The sequence below is a fragment of the Otolemur garnettii genome, unplaced genomic scaffold (assembly GCF_000181295.1).
Source record: "Otolemur garnettii isolate 467f Iridium unplaced genomic scaffold, OtoGar3 scaffold00005, whole genome shotgun sequence".
Classification (NCBI taxonomy): Eukaryota; Metazoa; Chordata; class Mammalia; order Primates; family Galagidae; genus Otolemur; species Otolemur garnettii.
In genome coordinates, this window is record NW_003852400.1 from 32312787 (window position 1) to 32340702 (window position 27916).

The 27916-nt window shown below is 37.5% G+C and overlaps 1 protein-coding gene across 1 annotated transcript in view; it reads right to left on the reverse strand.

Annotated features, from left to right (window-relative positions):
• DGKB (diacylglycerol kinase beta) overlaps positions 1-24501 on the reverse strand; it is a 694453-nt gene extending 669952 nt beyond the window's left edge. Inside the window, exon 1 of the mRNA XM_003782718.2 lies at positions 24189-24501. The gene's annotated coding sequence lies outside the window, so the exon portion shown is untranslated. The remainder of the gene's footprint in view (positions 1-24188) is intronic.
• Positions 24502-27916: the final 3415 nt, after the last annotated feature.

Below are 27916 nucleotides of genomic sequence, written 5' to 3' on the forward strand. Positions count from 1 at the left end.
TCTTAATTTGCTATGGTAGGGAGTCCAGTCTATCCAATTAAATAATTTAATATGGTAAACTTTCATGCTTTGTATTCAGTACAATTATTATGTTAATTATATCATTTGAAAGAGGTTTTTTTTTGCAGTTTTTAGCTGGGGCTGGGTTTGAACCAGCTACCTCCAGAACATGGGGCCAGCGCCCTACTCCTTTGAGCCACAGGCACCGCCCTGAAAGAGATTATTTTTTCTATCAGTTCAGATGAAAATTTGCTCCTTAAAGAGAAAACACTTAGGTCATCTTATAAGTTATTTGTATATTTCATACTTTGTCTTGTCTGAATACCTTAAATCTATCTTTCTATGTAAATATTTATATTTGAAAGATTCTAACCTGATTGGCCACAATATTAAAAAAAAAATAAACACAAACAAACAAATAAAAACACTTTGAAATGACGTAAAGCTACAAAGTCCAAAGAATCTCCTTACGATCCCAAATAGTTATACCTGTACTGGCAAACAAACTTATAAAACCCCTTTCTTTGATCCAATAAAAACCTCCATAGTAGCAGCCAATGTAGCTGGGAAGAAAAATCAGGCGAGCCACTCATTCTTCTCCTTGGTAAATTAACTCCATGCTGAAACAATCTTGCCACATAAAACTTCTGTATCACAAGTCCAAATTCTCATTATGTGAACTATTCCAGAAGCTAAATATTCAAAGTGACTAATAAATAACAATTGTATGCCTCATTCCTGGTTTCTTTCATAATAGGACTCTAGTTTTAAGAAATTAGATTTAATTTATATTTGATCATGCATAGCACACACAAAATCTTCATATTACTTCACAATTCTCAGCTGCATAAGATGTCACCTGGGTTTCTTCTTTAAAAGAACTACATGACTCAGAATCCTTATAAGAATTCATAACTGGGGAAAATAATTTCTATTGCAAGATCAAAGTGATAATTTTAGGGAAGTGATATTTAAATGGAACCAGCAGAGTCTGAAAAAGGTGAGTTTAACAAAAGTGAGTTAGTAGTGGGTGGGCAGGGCTTTAAAGTAAGAAAGAGGTGCATTTTTTGCAAAATAAACTAAGAGCTGGATATTGTTTCCATATAAAGCTAAGGGGTGTTAGACTTCCTCAAGTTCAAGTTAGAGCAGTAAGTACAGCAGAATCACAAGGGATGGGGGTTAGAGGTTTGGATTACATCCTCAGGCTCTAAGAAACTCCTTGGTAGTCTTAGAGCATGGGAACAGAGATATAATATTGTTTTTTTTTTTTTTTTTTTGAGACGGAGCCTCAAGCTATCCCCCTGGGTAGAGTGCCATGGCCTCACAACTCACAGCAACCTCCAACTCCTGGGCTCAAGCGAGTCTCCTGCCTCAGCCTCCCAAGTAGCTGGGACTACAGGCACCCGCCACAACGCCTGGTCATTTTTTGGTTGCAGCCATCATTGTTGTTTGGCGGGCCTGGGCTGGGGATTCGAACCCGCCACCTTAGGTGTATGTGGCTGGCGCCTTAGCCGATTGAGCCACAGGCGCCGAGCCGAGATATAATATTGTATGTTACTTTATTATTACATGTATAATTATGAAAACAATGCTCTTTATAATAAGATGCTTAAGTACCAAAATGAACAGTGTCTCCAGGAACCTCAGACCAAGCTGATTACCTTAATTTAATCACCATTAAAGCTTTATGCAAAAACACATTTTTGCTTATGCAACTAGATCATATATAGGAAATAATGCTTTGCTGTTAGTTCAACTTTATCCCTATAGAATTTTATTTGCTCTTTTCCAGTTTGATGCTATAATAAACAAGGCTGCAACAAAAATTCCTTGTTATATGTCTTTCTATTCTCGTATCTTTATTGAACAAATAAATAACAATGAGGCTGTTGTGCCAAAAAGGATGGGAAATTTAAATTAAAAAAAATATTATGACAAAACACTTTCCAAATATTTCGCAGTAATTTCCAGAGTGGCTGGAAATTTTTAAGAGTGCTATTTTCTTACACCCTTGCCAATACTAGATGCCATCAAATGTTTTTAAATTTTGCCAGGCCAATGAGAGACTTACATTGTAATTGTTGGTGCTGTTTTTGTGATTGTTATTTCATTTCTATGAAACTATTATAGAGATTGAACGTCTTTTCATATGGTTGGCCATTATAATCACACCTATCAATTGATTATCGTCATCTTGCTGAGTTATTTCTGTAGTTCTGTCATCTTTTTGAATTGTTTTTGTACATTCCTGAATACTGGAGAAATTAACCCTTCACCTGTTACAAGACAAGTATTTTCTCTGAACAAATCACTTGCTTTTGATTTTTATTAAGTTAACTTTCCAAGATATTTTAAATTTCTATACAAATTGCCAAAGAGACATTCTTAACATTTTCTAGAGAATAAATTGGGAGTTAAGAGTGTATGCAGAATAATGAAGTCAGAAATATTTATCAAAATTTGTAAATAGGCACAAAGGTTATTAGGTATCATTTGGTAGAGTTGTTAATTGCTGTATATCAGGCTCTCCGTCTGGAGATGATTGGAATTTCTAGGGTTGTGTACCTTTGTTCAACTTCATATTTACTATTGATCTGGATATGTTTCAACTTTCCAAGAGTAATGATTAATCTGTAGAAAACTGAACAAAATTATTCTTTTCTTAGAAAATGTTAAATGGGTTTAGGTGTGAGGGCTCATGCCTATAATCCTATCACTCTAAGAGGTCGAGGTGGGAGAATTGCTGGCGCTCAGGATTTCCAGGCCACCTTGAGCAAGAGCAAGACTGTTTCTACTAAAAATAAAAAATTTAGCCAGGCATGGTGGTGTGTGCTGTAGTCCCAGCTACTCAGGAGGCTGAAGGAGGAGAATCATTTGGGCCCAGGAGTTCAAGGTTTCTGTGAGCTATGACTGCATATTACTATAGCCTAGTATAACAGAACAAGATGAGAGAGAGGAATGGAGGAAAAATGTTAAATAATAAATGTTAAAATAAGAAAGAAAGAGAGAGAGAGAGAAAGAGAGAGGAGTAGAGGAAAAATGTTAAATAATAAATGTTAAATGTTAAAATAAGAAAGAAAGACAGAGAGAGAGAAAGAGAAAAAGAAAGAGAAGGAAGGAAGATAATATGTACCCAAAAGAAGGCCAAATGACTTCTACATCATAACACATGAATTACCATGTATTGCCTTGTACATTAACCACTTTTGTATCTTCTAGCAAATTCATTGCTTCATTCCTTAATTTGTTGAATCGTATAAATCTCATGTCTTCTAATTCTCTTTTGGATCATTCCTGATATCTTACTAGTTCCTTTAACAATTAATGAGTTGAATAAAATCTTTAAAATGAGTTCATTTTGTATTTCTATGTAAGTCATATTACTAACCTGAAAATCTACTTCAACAGACGTTTCTTAGGCAAGAGATTTGGGTGGTCTCAAATAGCACAAGAGAAGTAGATTTTGGAGCTAAAGAGTCAAAAGCAAAAATAGAAGCATCTTAGGAGTCTGAGAGGTAAAGAGGCAACAAGAATGAGAAAGAGAGAGAAAATGAGAAAGAAAGACTGACGAGGGTGGCACACAACAGGGCAGTGTTTGACAGTCAGACAAGAGGACCAACTCTCCCTTTCTCATAACAGTAAAAAGGAGAGGCTGGGGCTGGGGTAGGTTTATAGATTAGTGGGCAGGGTTAACCTTCCTGGTTGAATCCCTATACATTCTATGTTTTCATAGGAAATATGGTTTATGGCTAATTTAGACTTGTGTAAAAGGCAGTGGCTAAAGTGTCAAGAGGAATTGAAAAGTTTTGTCATTTTTGAGCACATAAAAACATGCTTTCCAGAAAAAATATAATAGGATTGTTACAGCTGGTTGTGGTGGCTTGCACCTGTAATCCTAGCACTCTGGGTGGCTGAGGCAGGAGAGTGCTTGAGCTCAGGAGTTCAAGACCAGCCTGAGCCAGAGTGAGACCCCATCTCTGAAAATAGCCAGGCATTATTCCAGTGCCAATAGTCCCAGCTACTTAGGAGGCTCAGGCAAGAGGATCACTTGTGAACTCAAGAGTTTGAGGTTGCTGTAAGGTATAACTCCATGGCCCTCTACACAGGGCAACAGAATGAAACTCTGTCTCAAAAACTAATACAAATAATAATAAGATTGTTGTGGTGTAGTGGTGGTGGTTGTGGTGTCGGTTGGTTGTAATCATGAATGTATAAATATCCTTTTCTGGGATGTATTTTTTTTTCCTTTTTCCCTTCTTGCTCCTTACCTAGCTTTTTCCATTTTGTATAGTTACTTTATTAGGAAAAGGTTATGTAACTCTTCTATCTAAATCAGGACTCCCTGTAATAAACTCTGTTTTTAGTTTCAGTATATGGCACATGCTAAATCTGCAATTTAATTATATATTTTGCATATATACATACAGGGGGCCAAAAATGTAAACAAATTTTAAGAGATGTTATCTGTGTATTACTTTCAAAGTTGAATTGAATTATGGTAGCAACGTGTAGCTGGAAATTCACTCAAAAGATGGCACCAATCAAATGAATGTGAGCATCAGCAAGCGACAGGTGGGATGGCCAAAGAAAATGATAGAAATGTGGTTGTTGTTCAAGGAGCGCAGGACCATTTAGAAGTGGTATTTGAAATTGAGAACGCTGTAGCTGTTCAGTGATAGTGGAGGCATGAGAATGGGGGACCTTAAGGATGTAGTGTCATAGAAAACCAGTGGCAGTAATTTAGGAGGAAATTGAAATAACACGTGCAGCGATGTGAGTGGATGCTTTGGTCAACGTTGCTCAAGCAGTATCTGGATGTTGATGGGAACCACTTTGGGCATCTCTTATAATTGCAGAAGTCAACCGTGACTTATATTCATCTTTTGTTATCTGTATACATTGAGTATAACAATTTTAATACAGATTTTTCTTTTCTTAAAAGGAGTATACATTTTTTGGCACCGTCTGTATAAACGTGCATGTGAGTGTGTGTGTATGTCTATTTCTTTGCAATGTATTAAATGTCTGTGTCTTTCAAAGTATGAAGTCTTGTTGAGCTTAGGGGTGCCTTGGCTCCCCTTGGGCACCTAGCATAATCCTAATGTGTGAAATAAATGTTGATGAGTGCTGGTGAACTACAAACAAATGTATGTGGATACATAATATATTTGATGAATTACAAATTTCTCGTTTATTTAAATAAATATTAAAACAGCAAAATACACAAGTAGTTAGGAATAGAGATGGAGATGAAGATAGACGTACAGAGACAGAAACGAGAGCTGGAGATGCCAGAGTTAGATACGCAGAGATAGAGACATCTCTCAGGTTTTTCTAGGAGTTGACCCTCAAAGCCATGTGGCTTTGTACTAACTACTGCAACTGTTCATACCGTGAAACAAATCCAACAGTCTCCTTTTGGGAATCTCTTATAAGAGGAAGGAGCCTGACCTTTAAGGTTTAATTGGCATTTTGGACACATAAGAGGATTCAGCAGCTCTGCAAATAATACCTAACTTGTGTCCCATCTAATTAGGCTCTAATAAATACTGTAGTTGGAAGAAGCAGATACATTTTGTTTTGTTTTTCTTTTAGCCTTATTGTAAATGTAACTATATCCAACAAACCAATGAATCAGTAGAATAATACTACCCATTCACAAATACTGTAGTTATTCTCATCACAATTCTGTCATTTACCACAATTAGAATAAATTTCCTGTTAATGTCATCATAGAAAACAGAGTGGACCAAAAGGAATAAACTTCTTTTAATCTGAAAGTTTTCTTCTAGGCCTGGGGTCATCAACTTTTTAGTGAAGAGCCCCATAGAAAATATTTTGGCCTTTGTCATCTAATTGGTTTTTGCTGCAACTACTTCTGTCTGCTTTTGAAATCCAAAAGTAGCAATAAAGAGTATGTAAACAAATGAACTCAGCTGTGTTGCAGTATAACCTTACAAATACAGACAGACCCTTGCTCTAGGGAAACTTGGGAGAATTTTTATACAATTCTTTATTTCTCTTATCGTTGATATTTATTCTTGAAACAAAACAATTTAACTATCAACTTTACCTCAGCACTGTACTACTGCAAAAAAATTGTTCATTGCTTTTGAGGGATCATGGATTTAAGTTTATTCTTTCTGCCTAAGCAATCCATACTTATAAATAAAATGGATAGAAAGCCACGTCCGATTGACCTACTCCCTTACCTTAGAAAGTTTTCACACAGCCTTGTAAAGGATCTGTGCTTCTCCTGCTTTGCTTCCCAAACGTGGAGATAAATATGTTTCCTGACAGCTTGACTTTTTCTGAGGCAGCACTCAATTTATCACTCTGCTCCTTGAGCACATTTTCCAAATCCTGACAAAAACATCCCTGAAACCTTCAGAGGGGAAAAATAAACCCTCATCTCAGGCTCTGTAAATTACCACCAAGTATAGCCATGAATAAAATAAGACTCGATCCTGATTCATGCTTTTGGAACATCTCAAAGCACGGCGGCTCATGCTCCAAAGACCAGCGCTTGGCAGGCAGAACTGAGACCAGAGGAAATTAGGCAGGAAACAGAAAAGATACCAAAGAGTCCCTTTTATGCCACTCTTTGTTAAGAAGCCAATTATTGATGATCTTGGAGTGGAACAGTGTTAAGCCGATCCTCCATCACTTCTCCTAAAACTGTTCTCTTCAAATAACGTAAAACTCCAGGGGTGGGATGCTTAACAAAAACTAAGAACTTGGAACACAAAAGTAGAGTCATTGTTGCCAGAAAGGCTTTGTTAAAATGCACTTAGAGTTGCTGGGAGCTTAGGAAAATGCATTAGTTCTGATTGGTTTAGAAGGTTGCTGAGTGGAAAGTTTCTATCCTTAAGAAAGGAAGACGTGAGTCAGGTAACAGTGATGTTCCTAGGTGGAAGATAAAGCCAAAAGCAGCCTGTGTTGGAAGAAGAACAGGGAGTATCTACAGGTGATTGTTTGAAGGGATTGCCCAACTGACATTGCAATGATTTATTCATACATACTGGAATAAAGACTCCACAAATTAATTCCCTGTACTCAAGAACCACTGTGTACCAGAAGCTATCAGAAAGCTATAGACAGACATGGGGAAAATGAGATGTACGTGGAAGTACATTAAAATGTGGAATAATAGAACCTAGAAGTTAGGGAAGAGCTGGGAGGGAAAGGAGTGTTTCCTGGAAAGGGTGTAATGGAGCTGTTCCTGGAAAGAGGGAAGAAGAACGTAGACAGCAAGAAAGTCTAACAAGAGAAGAAGAAGAAAACAATCCAGGCAAAATAATGTGAGGAGTACAGAATGGCATATGGTGGGAAATAAAGTAAGTAGTTAAATCACCGAGACATGGATGGGGCACGGTGGGAGTTAATAGTAATAATAGAAGCTGCACTAGTTAATGCTAACTTCGGGAACTGTGCCAAGAGAATTCCATCGATTGAGACCTTAAAAGAGCAATGTAAATGAACTGCTATTATTAACCTCATCTGAAAATTTGAATATTGTGATCAAATCATTCAACCTGTATCGCAAACTAGTAAGTGCTAACGTCAGGACTTAACTAGGTAGTGCTTAATCACCGCACTAACAATGGTGGCCAGCGGAGGGGCACAGATTATTATGATGGTAATTATGATGATGATTTTTGTCTGAATTCTAGTCAAACTGAATCTACAGTTGCCTTTAGAAGGAAAAGAGGACCTACTGAACTATTTTGAGCAAGGATATGGGAAAAATAAAATCTAATATAGGAAAACTGATGGAAGTTGGTAGCCAGTCAGCAAGCCATTGCATTGGAGAAGAGGATAACAGACAGGTTTCATAAGGAATGGTTTAAAAATACAGAGCTCACATGGCAGGTTAAGAATAAAGTCAGGTGAACTTTAAGAGTTTGAAACTGCCTACCTGTAGAAGAAATGGAAAGAAAGGGACACACGAGAGAAGGAACAGAAGCAGGAAAGATCGTGAGATGGAATTTGAAGCAGCCCATGTGGAAGCTAGAAGGATGCTAGGAAGAGGGAGCATTTCAAGCTGACTGAGATCTGACTATGCAGAGAAGAGTTAGAGGGATACAAATAAACCCAGTTTTGATAATAACCTTGAGATATCAGTAGGATACATAGACAGAAAAGCCAACCAGGAGGATGAATATAGCTTAAAAGTTCCTCTAATGCAACAGGTTTACACAGAATCCATTAGGTGCACAAAAATAACAGCAAACCAAAGAGTCACGCTCTAATTCTCCCCCAGCTGGTGCGGGGCACTGGCTCCTCTCCTGCTAATGGCCAGAAGCCTAAAGCTCACACTTGACTTCTCTAGCGAATTTCATTGTATGTTCAGACTATCACAATCCTTGTCAATTTTATTTTATAAATATCACTAAAATTTACCTTCCTCATTAATCCCATCATTATGACTATAATCCAGACCAAAATAATCACTCACCTTTATTAATGCAATGGCTTGCTGACTGGCTACCAACTTCCATCTGGCCAACCTGCAGTTATCATACGCATTACAGAGTAATCTCATCAAAACATAGATTATACTGTCCAGTATCCCATGTTCCTTAAATCCTCAATTATTTTCAGTGCTCTAAGATTAAAGATAAAGCAGCCTTGCATCATCTGACTCCTATTTAATCTCTTATCATACCCTCTCCAGCAAAAATGGACTTCTATCTTTCAAGTTTGCTTTGGAGTGATGTCTTTTTACACGCTTTTCTGCCTTCCCTTCATCATCTCATTGCTACTGACTCATTCTCCAGATCTCAATTTATAATCACTCTTCAAAAAAGCCTTTCAAACCCTCTTGACTCGGTCAAATAATACTGTTATATACAGAATATTTCCAGAGTGCTTTCCAATTTACTTATGTGGTTATTAGATTGGTTTTCTTTCCACTTCAGCACTAACAACTCATACATTTATCTGTTTCATTCAGGCTTCTACTGCTCTTCTACTCCATGGAACTGCTTTTTTTTTTTTGGAGACAGAGTCTCAAGCTGTCACCCTGGGTAGAGTGCTGTGGCATCACAGTTCATAACCTCAAACTCTTGGGCTTAAGCAATTCTCTTGCCTCAGCCTCCCAAGTAGTTGGGACTATAGGCTCTTGCCACAACGCCCGGCTATTTTTTTTTGGGGGGGGGGTTATAGTTGTCATTGTTGTTTGGCAGGCCTGGTTGGATTCTAACCCCTTACCCCCAGTATATGTGGCTGGCACCCTAGCCACTGAGCTATGGGTGCAGAGCCCAAACTGCCCAATCCCGGGATTAATCCATAGTCACCTTGCTGGTCACAGTAACTCTGACACAGCCCTTAGTTCTTCCTTCCTTGGCTTCCAGGGCACTGCCTGCTCCTGGGTTTCTCTTGCTGTTCCTTCTCAGTATCTTTTGCATGTTCCACACTCCTTTGAAAAAGTTGCTTTAACCCAAGGCTTTGCATTGAACTTCCTTCTTTGTGTATGTGCATACGCTCAATCCCACATGATCTCTCCTGGTTGCAAGGCAGTACTCCTACAGTTTTATCTCCAACAACTCTCCTTAATTTTCTGCCCCATATATCCAACATCACCATCTGAATATCTTAGAGGCATTTCAAATATAGTGTGTCCATGGGAGAATGGGACATAGTTCTTTAAAAAACAACCTAAAACAACCTAAAATAACACCTTATTTAAAATAGCACCCACTCAGCATCACTCTCGTCTCTCTTGCCCTGACTTACTCTCTTCATAGCTCATATATAAAATTACATTACATTTTTAAGTTTTACTTGCTATGTCCTCTAAGGAAATGTAAATCTGTGAGTACATGTATACTACTTTTAAACTACACTTCCAATTTCCAGAACAGAACCTGGCATCCAGGAGGGTACTCAAAATGCATTTGTTAAATCTGATAATATGTAATAATCATTTGCTCTCAGTACACTGAAGACTCACTGGAGACAGGAATTCTTTATGTGTTTGATTAGCATAATTTTCCTAGTGCCTGACAAATGGCAGTTATTAAATGCTTTTCGGATGCTTAAATAAATAGAAATGATGATATTAGGGTAGTGCAGTCTTACCAATGACAAAAAAGAGATAAAATTGCAATACAGAGTGAGGCTATCAAAAATGGCACAGGTGTGGGTAATAAGAATAGATAAAAGGCAAGTGTATTTGGTAATCACAAAATTATTAGTATATTTTGAAGATAATTTAAGTTCTGGATAGCAGGTTATAACTGGCTAAGGAATTAGTGGGAGGCACAGAGACAGAAGCCTCAAAGCTAGGCAGGATAGAGTAGATACCACTCCAAACACATGGGTTCCTTCTATTCCACATACCAGTACTGAAATTTCCTACCCATTACAGCAATAACCCTCTTCCTTATAATTAAAGAATCTGCTTCCCTACTGGCTATCTTAAATACTAAATAATTAACTCTCTTCTCCTTCCTTGGTGTGAGTAAGGAGCCATATCTCTGAAAGTTTTGAGGATTGATAGTTCCTTGGAATACATAGACTACATTACATTTAGCTCTTCAGGAGTTACCGTCAAAAATATAAATGATGCCCTTTCTTATTTGTTACTGCAAGGAAAATAAGAAAACAAAAGGCCATTGGTAGCCCTAAAGGTGACATGCAACCAAAATACCAATGAAAGACTAAAGAAACCAAAAGAGAATGTTTGTGAATCCTTTAAAACCTTCTCTGGATGAGCTCCTTCACTTTCATGTTGTGTAAAGAGGGACTCATGTATCTGAAAACTGTGAAGGGCAGAACATTGCCAAGAAGTTAATTTCCGAAGTTGGCTACATGTAGGTAGTATCTAAGGCCCTTTGTTTAAATATTAAAATTAGGAAGTGTAAGTAAATAAGAACAGGGTAAGCCTAACGTGTCTGGGCCTGTCAGAATTTTCTAAGCTTAAAGAGTTTGAAAACATCTAACAAGGTTATACAGCTCACATCTTGGTGGGTAACACCCAGATAAGGAGGAGCACCATGGAAGTGTTCACAGTATTATGCGGAAAGCAGCAGTGGGTCTATGAGGCAGTCCAGTAATGATCTTGTCTTCACTGACTCTAAGCTGGTGAGAACAAAAACGGTTGGTTCAAGTTCTTGCACTGGCAAGAAGTAGGAGCATGACTCAGGTATGTGGGGCACTCACTCGGATGTACTATCATGCTGGCAATAATCCTTACAAAGAATAAACACAAGATGAAGCAAGCAAGTGAACAGGTGCTCCCTGAGGCTTTGTTTTATTGTACACAAGGTTTTGTACTTCCGCATCTGAGGCAGACAAAGCCATCATCCCAGTCAGCAAAGGGCAGAACATGGGAATTCAATCTTTTATAAACTTCAGGAAGGGAGATCCCGACAGCACTAAGGGGCCTGCTCCTTCCATTTCAGAGATTTGCATTACAGATAAACTGCGGTATTTCACAGAGCTTCATCAGACCATTCGAACTTCCCCTGCAGTAGGCCTGGCTGTAGCCTACCACAAAGCTCATTGGGAAAAGGGATAGAAGATGGGAGAAGAAGTTCAAGTCACAAACTAGGGTTTGGTTTAGGAAACTGGAGTTCCATATCCAGCTAGCAAAGAATGAACTGTCCTTGTTGTTTTTGCCCATTGTAGGAGGAAAAAATAAGTTTTCATAAGGATCAATTGCGTTTATACTTAATCTCTTGCTCATCTCAAGTAGAAACTGAAAGGGAAAAAAATTAAAATAACAACAGAAAATCTCCCTCCCATCAAAAACAAAAACAGTAGAATTGGTAGAATCTCTACCACATGAAAGAGAGGGAACTTTGACTTGACAGAGGTGGACATTTATTTCAGACTTATAAAGGACATCATTTCTCCAAACTTGAAATTAGTTTTCCAATTTTTTTTTTCCTCTTTGGCTTGAGATAAATATACCAAAATACATTAACCTCTTTCAGTAATGTCTAAAACCAATGAAAAAGAGGAAAAGTTAACCACGCATGCATTAAAAATACATCAGCCTATGAGAATTAACCTAATCATAAAATCTAATGAAATTCCCCTGTCTGAGAGTCTTCTCATTCTACCCAATTTTCATTTTTTTTATGAAGTTAAACTTTTAAAAATCCCACAGATAAAATTAATGAGGGCACATATTATATTGTGTTCCAAGTAAAGTGATTGAGTATACCTTTTTTTTAGGTCAAAGCTAATCTTATTTATATTGCTTAAGTAAAATTACATAGAAAGGAAATGTTAGAAATTTAAAGGCTATTCCAAGGACAGCCTCCTTCTATGATTTTTGAAGCTACAGGTAAATGGAAAGTGTCCAATTTCAAAATAGACTCGTATGCTGCTATGGATAAACCCATTTGAAGCCCAAGTTTGATCTACACCACTCTTTCCCCTTAAAAATGTCTTCATTTTATGGGAAGAATGGAGGGTGAATGGGTTTATAAGAAATAAAAAGCCTGATCAAGTGACTACCCACTTAAGAATCAAACCTGAAAATAATGAAAAAAAAAAAAACCTTTTAATAAGCATTTTTCACAGTTCTTATAGTAAGTATTTGATGTAACTGAGAAAAACACTTTCTGTTACTATTAGCATATCACTGTTTAGTTGAAACGCGGAGAAGGTGACAGCCCTGGGGAAGGCAGACCAGGTTGTCTTCCGTTCTCTTCACATAGGTGACCTCTTAGCCTTCTGTTTACATCTCATGAGCTCTCAAAGTCTCCATGCTTGTTCTTGTCAAATACTAAAAATAACCTTCATTCCTCTGCTTCTTTATGTCCAGGGTCACAGTCTGAATGCCAATAACCAGTTCACAGGTTGTCACAAATGAAACAAACAACTAAATCTAACGCAACCCACTAAAATTAGAGAAGAAAGCTCCAATCTCACAGGTAGCCGAATTAAAAATAACCTCGTTCTCACAAAAGAGAATATCACAGTTGAATATTATATCTGAAATGCTATAATGTACTTATTACTGTTAAATAAATACGCTAAAGGACAGGCATTTGTTCAGAACCAGTACAAACCATCCTGATAAACAGATGAACAGCAAGGACAGCAGTTCCCTTTTATCCTCGGGGACCGCATGCCAAGGCTTCCAGTGGACGCGTAAAATCATGGAGAGTACCAAGCCCTATGCAGAAAACCCTACAGCATAGTGTACTTCAAAGATGGAGAGCATGGTCGCTGAAGCAGACTAAAAGATTAAAAACACTGGCGACCTGAAGAGGTGCCTTATGAGCCAAGTCAGCAACACTAATCAAGAAGGGGCATGGTCACAGTTCATGTATTTATTCAGTAGTTTTTAGGTATCTGTATGGTGCCAGGCACTATTCCAAGCACTGGGAAAAAATAAAACAAAACAAACAAACAACAACAACAACAACAACAAAACAGAAAATCAAAGACACATTGGGAGCCCAAGGGATGTGGAAAAGCAGTGCTGACAGAATGAATATTTGAAGCAGCTTAATGTCAAAAGAAGATTAGACTGAAGGAGAATAGACTTTCTTGAAGAGATAAAAAAGAGCCACCCCATGAAGCTACAAAGCTGTATGGAAAACAAGTGGTAGAGAGAAGATAGTCTGGGAGGTAGATTGAAACCGTCATGGATATTAATAATTTAATCCAAACATTTAAAGGTCAATGCCAAAAATAAAAAGAAATAACATGAAGAAAGGGGTAAAATATTTGTCCGTCCTTTCTTGAGAGAATATAAAGTACATGCGTGGCAGGGCTTTATGAGAAGGATGCTATGGAGAATAAAAAAGAAAATAAAATATGGGCACTCAGAAAAATCTCTATGGTTAGATTGAGATGGGAGACCACAAATTTATTAGGAGACCAGTTTTTATAGTTTTGTAATTTTCAATAACATTCAGTACCCCAAGTGAACAAAAATTGCCAGATTGTTCAGATTAGAAAGGGTAAGAATTTGGCAAGATGGAAAATGGAAGGAAAAGAGTACTACGAGGAAATGAAGATTTGTGCAAGGGAGTTATTTAGGTAGTACACAGGATCTCATCCTGATAGTAAGCAGGGGAAATTGAGAAATGTGTGGCTGAAAGAAAAGGGGGTGGTCAAGGTACTCGAGTTCAGTGGGAGGCAGAAAGAGCAATGTGGTCACTGTGTGGGACTCCAGCACTTCCAAAGTGAGAAATTCCAAATAACAGTCACATCTGGAATAGAGCTGTTGGTTAGTGGTTAACACACAATGGGGTGGAATGTCAAGGATGGTAAGGTTATTAAAGGATTTCTGCCAAGGGTGGTGATTGGCCAACCTAAATACTTTAATCAACCTTACTGATGTCAGGAGATATAAATAAAGGAACATTGCCGTCAAGATTCCTCAATCTGAAGGAATAATAAGGAGGACGACAGATGACAGATGACAGGAAGGGGTAGGTAGCACTGTTACAAAAATCAAGGCAAAATAAAACATCACATCTCAGAAAATTAAAAGCTCCTTAAAACTCTTATTCTCCTGCAACAGCTCTATCTTTCTTTAAACCTTCATAGAGGAACTCTGAATGAGTCACCTTGTCTCGGCTTCCTGAACTCCTACTCGCTCCGCACATTCTCATCTGGGTTTCACCCCTTATCACTCCAGCAGTATGTCTTTAGCAAAGATCACCACTGATCTCCTGATGTTGGAATCTGTCAGGTATTTTTAGTCCTCATCTCTATTAACCTCTTAGCAGCATTCAGAAATGATCATCACTTTGGCAATTTCATAGTTTTTTCAATAGCTTTAGAATATGACAGATTTCTGTTGTTGTTTTCCTCTTCCATAACAATTCATCTTCATTCCTTGCAAACATCTGCACTGCACTATACTCTAAATGTATTAGGATATGTCAAGATTAATTTCTAAAATTATCTTTTTTTCCACTCATCATTCTTTTTCCAGGATTCTTATGTATGCCAAAGGCTTCCATTATCGTCTATATCATCAAATTTATGTATCTCTTTCACAGTTTGTTTCTTTCATCTTTTTATTCCGATAGCTGACTGTGCATTGGGGAGTTACATTTGGATAAATAGAAGGAATACTAGTTGTTTTCACAAGAGGGTAAAACAGTAAAGATTTCTAAATATATATTCGTGTTTTAATGTTCTATTTTGAGTAAATTCCTACTTTTCCCTCAAGACTGAACTCAACTTTAAATTATCTGTGATTAATTTCTTCGTCTCTTATTCTCTTCATCTCCTATAGCAACATGTGCCCACTTCTACCACTTCAAATAGCCCATGGTTTTATCATTTCTACACCCAGGTGTTTTCTTCCAACCACCGATTTAAGAGTTCCCTAATGTCAAGGTCAGGTTCTAGTCATAGTATTCTTTCCAGAACCCACTATTCTGAGGTATTGATAGGTGCTCAAAATTTTAAATGAAAAATTGCAAGCCAATAGACTAGTACTTCCTAAATTCTAGGATTTTCAAAGATACATCAATAGATAATCCCAGAGGAGGAATTCTATGATTAAATAAGGTCAGGGAAGCTTGTACTAAATCTTACTCTTAGAGGTTATGACACACACTTGCATCTGAAGTGCCAGAAGTCCTTAAAATAGAAAACTGTCCGACTGTGTTCAATCTTTAAATAAGGAAGATATCTTTTTCTTTTTTCCTTTTAACATACAAATTAGCTCTCCTCAAACAGATTTCCTTGTCTCTTAATATAGTTTGAATTTTAACTCAAGAGGTTCAGTAAAACAGATGTGAAAGAACCACAGGGTATGATGCATTCTCTTTGTCTAAGATGCTCCCTGATGTTAAGGTAAAGGTGCTAATTCACTCATTGTAGCTTTGATTATTCTTAATGAAGAAAAATTGTGATCCATGTAACACTGCTATACTACCGACTGATATCAATCTAATGAATTATTTTTGTCCCCAAAGTTACTAATTTCAAGAATTAAAGGACATTGCTCTCCTATTAAATATGACAATATAAATACAACCACTTACAAGCCATTATTTTGTTTTGTTTAAAGTTCCCCCTAAACATTAAATGTACCATCATGCAATTATGCAGATAGCTTGAACAATGGAAACATTAATAGATACAAAACTAAATTTCCATGTGAAGCTCAAAAATCTCACCATTTCCCTTGCACAATATGGTGTATAGTAGTGTTTGGATAGAGTACATTCACAACCGGACACCAAAAAGGAAATGGTGGTCCTCCCCTGAGTAGCTTTTATGCTATAGGCTTTCTTTAACGTGTGACAGTAAAGGAACCAGTATTTGTCATTTAGAAAGTCCCAATACATATGCCGTGGCAAACATCATTATGTAACAACAGAGCACCCATCCTGGTAATCAGAACTCTTATTAAAAACACCATGATAGCAAAGTGACTCATCAGCGTGTGTGCTTTTTCTCAATTCTAGTAATTTGGGACACGTGTGGGAAAGCTACAAGTTGTTTATGTGCAGCTTCAAATGATAGGCAAGAGAAGTTACTAAGCAACATTAAGGACTTGCATTTTTCTAATCTGTAAAAGCCGTCCAGAGCTGAATAATCTTATAATACAAAGGTAAAGGGGAAATCATTGTGGGAGTTTTGTTTTTGACTGAATGAAAATGTTTTACTCAATAATTCTAAAATTCTGATTCATAATGAGTTCATCTGTCTTGGTCTCACGGATTACTTCAGGTGTACAATTCTCTTGCATTCCCTGTCACCTCTTGTACTAGCTGTCAACAAGACAGACTAGTTCTATAACGAAAAAAAAAAAAAAGCATAATGAGGCAAGGACAGTGGTCCTCATGAGGCTTGAAAACAGCTTGTTCCCCGTGTAAATAGGGTCTTCTGTTCTTCTCAACATCAGCACTTTGTTTTTTTTTTTCATAGCACCATTACAACAACCACGACAAATCCTGTATTTGTTTCCTTGTTTCCTTGTCTTTGCTTCTGTCTTTCTCTTGTTGTCTGTGTAAGCGACACTTTCGTCCTTGACCCTGACAGAGTAGCCCATCAATGACTGAAACAGGACACAGGGTCATGGTCTTAGTAATTCTGTCTCAAGGTGATAGCTTTCATATCTCTATTCATATGAAACTTAAAGTTCCCAGAGATAGCTGAGTATAATTCATAATCTCCAAAATATGTAGAGGAAAGACAGGACAAGTGCAAATTCCCCATCCCTATTTTTTTTCATTAAGAAACCAGGAGAAAGATTCCTTGGTCAAAAGCCAAGGAGGAAACACTAGTATTCTCTGCCTCAGCAAAAAAGTTACTGAATAAACTACAAACTCATCTTTTGTGCCTGAAGTTCCTATTGTAGGTCAAGGATCCTGTGATGCTTTTCCATAGCACCTCTATTTCTTTCTCCTTCCTAGTTCATATAACTCAAGGGGAATTTGATCGAGACAGTAATAGGTTTTCTCACATAAGAGATCACGTTTTCCCAGTATGCTTATGTACAAATAGCAGAGTAGTCAATATAGAGCAAAAGAGACCAGTATTGTGTATATTACATTAATGGGAACAAGGACCATGTTTTAAGAATGTCAGAGGAGGGAAAATGAGAGACCTTTCTTCATGGTTTTAGGTAAGAAGGGAATTAAAATTTCTGAGGAGTAATTGTACACTAGCCCCTCTCCTGCTCAGTTTACAGGTGTTACCTAATTTATCTGTGCTAACACATACCCTTTCTTGTAATTTATTCATTTATTCATTTTTTTTTATTATTGTGTATTTTTAGAGACAGGTTCTTGTTCTGTTACCTAAGCTGGAATGCAGTAGCAAGATAATAGCTTACTGTAACCTAAATTCCTGGACTCAAGCAATCCTCTCACCTTAGCCTCCCAAGTAGCTAGGAGTACAAGTGCATGCCAACACACTCAGCTAATTTATTAAGTTGCTTTTTTGTAGAGAAGAGGTAACGATATATTGCCCATATTGATTTTGAACTCTTGGCTTCAACTGATCCTCCCACCAGGAACTCTGAAATTGCTGGGTTTTCAAGTGTGAGCCACTGCTCATGCGTGGCCTCCTTCTTATAATTTAATGAAAACCTTTCAGGCACAATAGTAGGTAATGAGGACCATATAACATTACTTATTATAACATTTAAAAAATTTTTTATGTCTACTGTATTTTTATCAATATAAAACTAGAATAAGAATTATTTTTGGCTTTAACCTTTATTTAGAACATTTTCTTCACTACTGATACTTTCACTCTTTCTCTGGGACAACATTCCAATTAAATTAGAAATAATGATTAGCTAGTATTTTTGAGTGTTTATTATGTGCATTCTGTGCTAAGCTTTTTATATCAATGATTAAATTTTGTGATTCCATGAAGTAGATTTCATTTTCATTATCTCTGCTTTGCAAGAAGAAACCTAAAGCATAGAACTTATGTGACTTGCTTAAGTAGCAAGGGTTTAAGTTCAAGCCGTTTGAATGCAAAGACAAATTTTTACATTCTGTATCATTTACATAAGAAGGAAATGATGAAACTCACAAAAACTTCCTTGCACATTGAGAAATTAAATGTGAAGTTGAACTCTTCATCCCCGATCCATAATTCCATCTCACCATGAACAATCAACACACAACATATAACCCAGGATTCTTTACAGGAAAAGAAAATACATTACAAAGCCAGGCCCAGCTGGGGGAAGCCTCATCCTGAGATTATTGTGTTGATGGAACCCTAAAGACACTTCTTATACCGTCTGTCCTTCTCCTGATTAAAATTCTTATTTGATAACTGATTCACGTGAATTTGAAAGAAGACTAATGATCTGACCTAAGTTGGTACGTTTAAAAAAGTACTGTATTTGGAAAGTCATACATATTATCTATTTCACAAAGTTATAATAGTTAAAAAAGAAATAAATGTATAAAGTCATTAAAAATCAGAATTCAAATTATCACATAAATGGAAATGCTTATCTGGGGGAGGGAGGTTGGCTATGGATTTTCCCACCGGCAGCCATCATTTCATTCTTCTCTAGTGGCAGTGAAATCTTGACTGTCTGCTTGCAGCTATGATTCACTATTTGTGAGCTATGATTGAATTAAAATCATCTGAGGTGTTTTTCTCAAAGGAAATAAGAGTTTAAGAAACAATAAAAAACACTATTTCACAACTTCACACTATCGTCCCATAAGAGCAAAACATCTTTGATGAACCACATATTCTATTGTTTTTTCCTCTCTAAGGATAAATTAATAACCTGAAACTAGAAAATAGGTATCAGTAAATATTTTGGTTTTGTGAACTGGAAATAAATATGTTGTTTTTTTCATCTGTCATATTCCAAAATATTGTACCTTATATCCTAAATATGTAATACTACAAAGATGATTATGTTCTGAGTAATTTTATACTAATCGTGACTTCTATGTATTAAAATAGACTCCTTGGCTCAGATCTTATAACTTGTATTTGAAAGGTAATTCTCCAGTCATTGGGAAGGGAGGTCAAGACTAAATATTGTGCAAATGGGGACTAACTATCCTCTCAGGGAATAGAATTAGAGCCTTGAATTCAGTTTATTAAAATTAGTGTTTAAAAAAATAAAAATAAAAGAAGTGTTTACTGAGCTTTAATATTGGATCAGACATCTTGCTAAGCACTATAATTGCAAATAAATAAGGCTTGATCCCCTTCCTAAATGTAGAAAACAGATGGTTTTATTTCTCTGTGACATATTCAATAATTAAGGCAAGTATAAGTTTCAGCAGAACCACAGAGAAAGCCAGTTGAGCAGTGGTAGAATCCAAACAGAAAGTCCTGAGTGCCATTATACTAGAGCAGAAAATTAGGAGATAAAAATGCACATGAGTGTGGGAAGGCAGCAAAGGGGTTTGGGAGTCAAGAAGTAAACTGCAGAGAAGGAGGCAGGTGTAGCAGAGATAAAAAGAGGTGTCACATAACACAGACTGTGGAGGGTTCAAATAAACCAGTGATAGTTAATAGAAAACTTAAAGCCTTTTGAAAAAGCATGGAATCTAGAACCAGCCTCTAAAGGTTCAAACCTTAGTCAGTAACCGTGGACAAATCATTTAACCTTGTTGCTCTTTGGTTTGCTCTTTTCCAGAATGGAAATGGAGATAATAATAGAATTGTCCTCCCAGGCTGCTATCAAAATTAAGTGTACAAGATGCTTATAAAAGCAACTGGCACGTAGCAAGCACTCAATAAAAGTTACTATCATTCTTTTTAAACCACAAAAGGAAGAGAGCCAATGGGCAAAAGAACTGATTTCAGCACCATATTCAAAAGGGAACACTCAAAATTAACTCTATTTCCAACCCCAACACGAAGTGTCACACATGACAAGAGAACGAATCAGAGCCAACCACGTGAATATTATTCGCAACCCTTCATCCCCACATCCAAATCTGACAATAGCTCAGGAGCACGAACTTTGCTTATGGAATATATTCATTTATCCTCTGATTTTGACATTAACAGCTTTTGTGCTCCCTGCATCTATAGTGATTGGCATATTGCCAATCAAAAATAACTGAGGCAAGGACATTGTGTTTCAAATCTACAATGCAATACAAATTCCCTGTAAAAGGCAAATCCTTCATTTCAAATTGTTGACTCAGATAATCCTTAAAAAAGAATTTCAGCTGTTTAAATTTAGCATGCTGAGAAAGACCAATCTTAAAATATTGTTTGGCTCGATGCCATAACATTTTCATTTTATTCCTTGTTAGTGTTTGTCTTCTGTAATAAGAAGACAAGGGACAGTGATCGTGTTCGTCTCCGTAACACTTCACATTTTACCTAAATGAACCATTGTGTTTTTCTCCTCACCAGTCAAAGATGGCCTTTTGCTTCCTGGCAAATGTTCAGAAAACGATTATGCAAGAACCAGTGATTTTTCCAATTACTGTTTTACCTCTCCAGTCATCATCTGGCCTTCCTCCCCCACTTTTCTTTGAATTGTCATCTTTTTCTATTTAAAAAAATGTATGTAAAGGAGATTATCTGAAGACAAGCCTAATCTAATTTTTATAATCAGAACTACAACTATTTAAAGAAATGTTTAGAGTCTGTGCTTTATCTGTGACTAAAGCTCTCCACCCCACACACATCCCAGAGAGTTTGTTCTTCATTGTCCCTCAGGAAAAAGAATTTGAACGTATTTTTAGACCAGCCTTCTACCAGGCAATACTCTTATTTTCTTTTGTCTGGGGATCTTCCAACTTCTCTCGTCCCATATTAACTCCATCATTATCCTTCCTGTTTATGCCCCCCTGGATATTTCCATAGTTTGCATAGCAAACATAATCCAAAAATGGAATGGTGAGCATCGTATGTTTGGATTTGGGGTCAATGTAGGTTTCGCTCTAGGTAGATACAATCTTGGGGATCATCAAAGCAGGGAGATCTCTCCTCATTGGTACAATTTCTCAAGTACTCACCACCCACTGAATTCACAAAATGATACACTCACCCCACCTGGTCCACATTCCAGTACTACTTAAAAAAAAAACTAGCAAAGCGATTAAGAATTAGAGTTGGTCACTCTAGGAGGGCGGGGGTTGGGGGGGATAATCATTACTACCACTTCCTAAATGTGTTTGGGTTACTTTTAGCAGTTTGTGTATTCCATCTGGGTTTGAGTTTCTTCTGTGTGGTAGAGAATGCTATCTCCCTCCTGTGTCTGTTATACCATAAATGAGAGGACATGCTCAAAAAGTTTGACTCAGTAGCTGCAATTTCTCCAATGCAAAACAACTGCCAACTAGTCCTTCATTGCATGATGGGCAAACATACATAGAAATAATCCAGGAAGCTGCCAAGGAGCTGAATCTACTTCATAGTTAATATTTAAGGGTGAACAGCACGTGGGACTCTGACTTGAGGTCAGATGTTGTAAATGATGTTTTACAAGAGAGAAAATAGTATGGATGGGAGTGAAGCACTAGGAAGAGGCTTAGTCACAATTTTGCTTAAAGCTTCCCCTGGGTGGGTCCTCCTGGGCTAGAGGTATTAGTCTTCAGAGAATAATGCCAGAGTATCAGGCATACATAAATACAGTTCTGCTTCTAAGGCCAGCCAGGAGGAGACGTATCCAAGAAAAGATAATCCTAAAATGGCATTTAAAGCCTATAGAGCACATCAGGGTCATTATCAGGAGGCAAAATGAGATTTGAGGATCAGCAGATGTCTTTGTCCGGCTTGTCTGGTTACAACTCTTTCTTCTTCCAAAAGTATGCAAGGAAAAGCCTGTCATAAGGTACTTGCCTAGTTCAAACACTGTCTCAGCAAAGTTTACCAAGGGTTTTCACTTAAAATACTCAACAATTTAAATAATTGCTTTATTCAACAATTTAAATAATTGCTTATTAAATAATTGCTTTATCATCAAAATGATTTTGATAATCTTCCTAGATAGAACATGAGCTTAGTTTATCAGTAGGGGGTGAAAAATATGGAGCAAAGGCATTGTCATACTCAACTCCACCTAAGTTTCTACCTTTAAAGAAATTTTAATCAATTTTTATTAGGGCTCTCAGCCTCATTTTCTTTCTCTTTAGCTAAATACTAGAAGTTCAAGTAATGCTACATTCTAGTGTATCAGAATTGTTTGTAACCTTGTTACAACCATATTTTTCTAGTTTTTAAAGGCGCTTGTTAGCCTTTCTTATCACTGTTTAAAAGTTTTGACCATTATCATGTATATACTATCATAACAGATATATCCCTGGATTGTATTTCACTCAGGGATTGGCAAAGTCATGTGTCATTATGTACAGGGAAACTACAGGTGTGGAATGGGTTGACTATATCATATCAAGTACTCCAATAATACCAAGAACATTGAATAAGCCTTTATATTTGGAGATCTCCGAGATGAGTAAAATAGTAGCCAAAATATCTAATATTACATTCTGGACATGTTTGATTTTTAGTAAAATTATGAAGATTGGATGGCTTAGAGAAGGAATAATACATTTTAAAACTAAAATAATGGGATAAAAGTGGTCCTTACTTTCTTTTCTAGTGACAGAGGATTCAGAATTACTCTGCATTTCACAATAGTTATCTCACAAGTTTTGAGCCTACTTATCCTATAGAATGTATGGTAGTATATGGAAGTATTCAGTTTAAGCTTTAAAATCCAAAATCTTGGATTCTGTTTTAGGTAATTTTCATTTTCTCAATAATCTCTCTTGGAGAAAAACGTAATAAGATAGTAATTTCTCTAATGATTATCCAATTAAGTCTAACTTTTTGTGTAATGTATTTTTTCTGCTTGAAGGATTTTATTTTCCTTTTCTTTTTTCCCATAAAAATGTGGCCTTGATTAGATACCCCATCATTTTTAGAATAATTATTTCTGGTTTCCTTTCTAAAAAAGACCTTTGGTATTCTGCAGGCATTCAGGTTTAGTTGGTCATTTGCTGCTTTACAATGAGCTGGCCCTCACTGACCTGTTTTTAAGAGTTGGTTATCTGCAATTTGAGCAACCAGTTGAAGTTGTTTTTTAAAAGTTTTTTCTGGCTTCGTTTTCTGCCAGAGAACACAATGCTGCTTGGTTTCTAAGTATAGAGGCATCTATGTAAAAATCACCAGTCTGAAAGCAAGTGGGGCAGATTATTGCAGCGAGAGAAACTGAGGAAACCTCCGTGCCGCCCACCGAAGAGTGTTTGAATGTTTATCGTATCATCAGTGGCCCTGGCTGTTGCCTAGCAGTTACCTGGAGACCTATTCTGTTTCAATATGGTAAATCAAAGACTTGTTTTGTTTTGTTTGCTTGCTTGCTTGTTTCACAGATTAGGAAAAAATCTGGAATGGAACTTGTAACGATTAACTAGGGCATTTGAACGTCTACCCCAGCCTCCTCACGAATTTTCCTCGGAAAAGGCAAGCTCCCATCTCATCAGTAACTTTGGAGAGACCCCTCTTGGAATTAAATCTAGAACACATTTTGCCACTTTTGTTGCCTAAAATCACAGCGGACCCGGCACTTTCTGCATACCCAACACGCCAGCGGAATCCGTCTGCAAACAGCTGAGAGTAACCCGACTGTAGCCTAAGTAGGACAGGAGTCAGGGAGACAACCTGATTTAACATTGCCCGCAGAAATCAAAGCTCTGCTTTCCGAACTTTCCTCGCCATTTCTGCTCAGCTTCCCTTCCCCCGCACCACATACCCAGAAGCCACTCAATTTGCCAACCGTGTCCAGTTCAACTTACTGCAGTGTGATGCAGGCGAAGGCTGGGCGCATCTCTGAGGCGAGAGAACTGCTTTTCCGGAGAGGAGCTGGGACTAGCTCGCTCTCAGGATCCTTTCCAATTCACACGCTCTCGGCTCACTAAGGAAGGCTCCCACACAGCTCGGCTTCCCCAGAGGAGCGGAGCTGCAAGAACTCTGCTCACAGCATCCTCCTCCCTCCTGCCACCCCCTCCCAGAACAGCCGGCCCATTGGAACTAGAGTCGGAGAGATGGAAATCTACTTCCAGGCACTAACACAGGCTGCCTGCAGTTCAGCAGACCCTGATCATTTGCAACTCAAAAACAGCGGAGGCTGAAAGACGTAGGTTTCCGGAGCCTGAAAGTCATCTTTGGCGTCCCCCGTCCCCATCTCTCACTCCTCCCACCTCACTTCGCCCCCCTTCTCCACAGCGGCCACCTCCAGTCCTCCAGGCTCCCACTCGAGCTAGCTATCACAAATGATTATTTTGGTATCCGAACCAGTAAGCATCGGGAGGAAACTGAATTTGTCAGCGATGAAATACCTGTTGTCCATGACTAACGCTCTTCTCTCATCTCTTAGTCCTTGATTTTTATCAAGATGCGTTGATATTAGAAGTCTGTGCAGGATGTGTGTGTGTGTTTGTGTGTGTGTGGTGAGGAGGAGGCGATCTGCGCTGGCCGCCAGCGACAGCCCTGCCTAGCTCTGGCTCTGCCGCTTCTCCAGCTGCCGTCGCTACTCTTGCTGTTTGTTGTAGCTCAGGGGAAAATAAGACCGGAGACAAGGCTTTACAGCTGCTAACTGCTGGTCCAGTGTGAGACCTGCCCAGGAACAGACAGGACAGGTACCAGTGGCTGTTGTTTCCACTGTAAGCTGGAGTCCCTGCTGTTCCGAGCATTCAGTTGACATTTCCTCTCCTGCAGGAAATCTGATACCTGCCTGCCCTCTCCCTTCTACTAACCACAGTCCTTGATGGGTCATTGTTCAGCAACCACCTGCCTAACCCCCTGCTCCCAACTGTAGCAACTTCTTCTCTTGCTGCATTCCAACTTGGTAACCTGGGAGCATGACTGGAGGATGGATGAGGATAAAGCAGAAAGGCAGTGAAATATTAGGGGAAGACTGTAAGTGTAACCAATCAGGGAAAGATTTTAAAAAGACAGTTTTTGAGCCAAGTATAAAATAATGTATTGGGGGTAATCGAAAGGTAAGCCTGTCCACAATCAAGCTGTTTATAGAATGTGCCAAACCAGATGGTCTTTAAGGAGAGAGCTTACTAGCTTAAATGCTGGGTATCTTGATATGCAAGTGCCTTGGTGACTCTCAGCTTCCCCACATAACATCCACTGTGAATGCATTAACATCTCTGTCTCTCAGCTACATCTGTTGAATCCAGCTCATCACTGTTGTCTATCAATCAACTCTCTCCCCTTATTGGATGCTTAGTCTGTTCTCTGCCCTCATACATCTCTAACATGTTCTCACATAAAATGCTATTCAGCAAAACTTTGAATGAAAGATGCTCTCAAAACCCGAAAGACTAGAATGCTTCTTAATGAGTGCCTTAATTTGCTTGAGCAATAGTTTGTCTTCACTTTCTCCTGCTGAAATAGATTGGGTAATCATGGGCGGCCCCCCTAAATACACACACACACATCAAACATCATGCTTAATTGAATAGCACTTTTAATCCACTTTCCCCCTTCAGTGGTCTAGGCTAACAGTAAACTTAATTTTTTTTAATTTTATTTGGAATTCACACCTTTAATTATTTCTCCCTTGCTCTAAGTCTGCTTCATATTTGCCATATATTTTCCCAGTTGTTAGTGCTTGTATAACCAGGATTAAATTAGACACAGGAGAACACAGAAAGAGGAAAGTATAAGAAAAGACCCAGAAGGAAAAAGGAAAAAAAGTGATTAAATAATACATCTTTTACTGAATTGCTTATATTAGAGAATTGCTGCCTTTAGCTAAACAAAGACCAGATAATGAACAAAGCATTTCTCGATTACACGATGAAAGTAATTTGCCAAACCCAAACTACAATAATAAAAGAAATTATCATAGGTTAATGCTTTGTTTTATAACTATATATCTTAAACGCAAAGAGTATTTAGAACTTTCAAATGTCAAAATTCTAATTAAACATGATGCCAGATACTACATTTGTCAGTTTTTTGTCTGTTATATATTAAAAACATAATATTATTAACAATTTGAAGGGTCACTTTTTTTTTTGGTTGCAGCCATCATTGTTGTTTTTGGTGGGCCCGGGCGGGATTTGAACCTGCTACCTTAGGTGTAGGTGGCTGGCTCCTTAGCCACTTGAGCCACAAGTGCCGAGCCTAAAGGGTTACTTTTTATTTTTACTTGTATACACTGCAATATAAAGGAAGTAGGCAAAAATAGTTTCTATCTCCTAGAAATACATTTTGATTTTTTATCTTGTAATTTGTTCGGCTTCTTTGTAAACTGTGATTGGCCCCCTTATTACATATGTAACGGGTTGTCTATTTATTCTGTTGATTATTTCCTTTGTTGTGTATAAGCTTTTTAATTTAATTAAGTCCTATTTATTCTTATTGCTATATTTGCTTTTGAGATCTCAGTTATAAATTCCTTGCCTAGGCCAATGTCTAGAAGAGTTACTCATAGGTTTTCTTCCAGAATTTTTATGATTTCATGTTTGATATTTAAGTCTTTTATCCATCTTTTCTCAACTTTTGTGAAAGATAGGGCTCTGTTTCACCCTGTTTATGGCTATCCAATTTTTCCTGCAATATTTATTGAATAGGGTTTCCTTTACTGAGTGTATGTTATTGTCTTCTTTGTCAAAGGTCAGTTGCTTTGCAGGTAGATGGTTTTATTTTTGGGTTCTCTATTCTGTTCCATTGGTCTATACCATGCTATTTTGATTACTATAGCCTTGTAATATAATTCGAAGTCAGATAATATGATGCCTCCAGTTTTGTCCTTTTTGCGTTGGCTATTCATACTCTTTTTTTGGTTCCAAATGAAGCATAGAATTATTACTTTTTTAATCTATTGAATATGACACTGAAATTCTGACGAGGATTACATTGAATCTGTAAGTCATGTTGGGCAGGATAGACATTTTAACAATGTTGATTCTACCAAAACATGAGCATGGGATATTTTTTGAAAGTAGGCAAAAGACATGAATAGAAGTTTTCCAAAAGAAGATTTAAAAAATGGACAACAGACATATGAAAAAATATTCAACATCACTAATCATCAGGGAAATGCAAATTAAAACCCACAATGAGATATCACCTTCTCCTATCAAAATAGACATTATTAACATTAAAACAAACAAACAAATAAAAAAACAGATTCTGGCATAGATACAAAGGGGAAAGAAACACACATTGTTGCAGGAACTGCATATTAGTACAACCTCTATGGAAAACAGTATGGAGATTCCTTAAAGAAATAAATATAGATTTACCATTTGATCCAGTAGTTCCACTACTGGAATCCACTATTTTATCAAAAAGATGCCTCCACTTTCATGCTTAATTGACAATTGCCAAAATGTGTAATTAACTTAAGTGCCTACCAATTCATGAATACAGAAGAAAATCTGACATGTATTGGTATATGTAGGCATGTGCACACACACACACACACACACACACACACACACTCACCCCATGGGTACTACTCAGCCATAAAAAGGAATATAATAATGTCTTTTGAAGCAAC